The 1,834-nt window shown below is 20.5% G+C and overlaps 1 protein-coding gene across 1 annotated transcript in view; it reads left to right on the forward strand.

Moving 5' to 3' along the window:
• Positions 1–1,834, forward strand: part of LOC117173856 — a 16,023-nt gene that overhangs the window by 1,131 nt on the left and 13,058 nt on the right. The window lies entirely within an intron of this gene.

The raw sequence follows: 1,834 nt of genomic DNA on the forward strand, positions 1-1,834 counted from the left end.
AAATTAAAATTATAAGTTTTTGGTGGAAATACTCTTTTTGTTTTTAAAATTAAATAATTTCGTTGAAAGTTCATGTATTTTGTTGGAAATTGACCTTATTTAATAGAAATTTAATTCTTTTGGTTGAAAATTTTATCATTTTTGGTCAAAAATGCAATTGTTTGGTTCAAATATCAACTGTACATCTTCTTGGGTTTGAAAGTCGATTATTTCACTAAGAGTTGAACTACTTTGTCAAAAAAATACGTTTTTTTAACAAGGTTTTTTAATTATGATTGAAAATTTAACTATTTGGTTGAAAGTTCAACTATTTAATTGAAAACTAATATTTTTCGCTTAAAAATTTCAATTTTTTGTAGATAATTCGCCTTTTTTACTTTACAATTAAATAATTTCCTTAAAGATTCATGTATTTTGTTTAAGATTTGTCTTTTTTTGTAGATTATCAATTTTCTTGGTCGAAAATTCATCTGATTGGTCGAAAATTTAACAACTTTGTTTAAAATTAATTTTTTCTTTAAAAAATTATTTATCTTTATCTGAAAATGTAACTATTATATGATTGGTTAAAAATTAATCGTTTATATTGGTTAAGTGAGAATATCGTTTTTTTTTTGTATAGAACATTAATCTTTTTGGTCAAAAATTCACATTTTCTCTTGAAAATTTAACAATTTTGTTGAAAATTCGTTTTTTTGTCTTGTTCAATTCAATTTTTTAGCACAATTTTTATCTGGAAATTGTACTACTCCATTTTTGTTTGAAACTTTATCCTGTACATTTTATTAGTTAAAACACTAATTATTTGATAGAAAATTAATTAATTTTGTTGAAAAGTAAACTTTTGGGTTGAAAATTGATTCATTGTGTTAATTAGATTTTTTCCTAAAATTAAAAAAACTGCAAAATAAAAAAATTGCCTTAAAATCGTCCTGATTCCTTTTTTTTTAATTTTTAAAATCTTTTCAAATACTCACTTAAAATTAATTTTTCAAACTAAAAAATCATTTTCAATTTTCTTAGCAATCACAACAATTTTTGTTATTCTTTTTGAATATTTTACAATTCTCAAAAGCTTTTTTTTTAAATCTGCAAAAATCTACATCGCGTTTCAAATTATTTCAAATAATTTCAAGTTTTAATTTAATTTTGAATATTATTATAAATTAAAATTGTAGCGTTCAAACTTAAAATTTAGCTCATTACAATTTTAACAAATGAAGGCTTTTTATTTGTAACCACTCTATTAAAATTTGTATAGTTTTTAATTGTTGTTTATAATGGCTTGTCCCAGATCTGAATTTTTTTTTTCAAAAAAACTCTGATCCAATTCAGAAATACATACAATTGCTTTGAAAAAAATTTTTAATTCAGAAATATTTCATTTAAACGCTCAATAATTCATGCGTATAAAACACAAACTTTTAACACCTTTTAATTTTACAATTTTTTAAATTAAATTATTTTAAAATACGAAATAACCGTTTAAAAATTTTTATGACTTTAACATTTGAGAGATTTCTGGTTAAAAAATACAAATTACGCTATTATTATTCAGTTCGTAACATTAAAAATTGAACGATTAAATTAATTTTTTAACTAAAAACTTTTTAAAATAAAAGTTACATTGTTTTTATTCTAGTTTGTTCCAGATTAATATTTTTGCATTGTTATTTAGAGATAAAAATATTATTTCGCCAATTGAAAATGTCAGAAATTAATTTACTATCACAATAATTGAATTTTCAACTAAAAAAAAAGAGAATAACAAATTTCCAACAAAATAATTAAATTTTCTACTAAAATGATAAATCTTCAACAACAAAAGAAGTTT

The sequence above is a fragment of the Belonocnema kinseyi genome, chromosome 5 (genome assembly GCF_010883055.1).
Source record: "Belonocnema kinseyi isolate 2016_QV_RU_SX_M_011 chromosome 5, B_treatae_v1, whole genome shotgun sequence".
NCBI lineage: Eukaryota > Metazoa > Arthropoda > Insecta > Hymenoptera > Cynipidae > Belonocnema > Belonocnema kinseyi.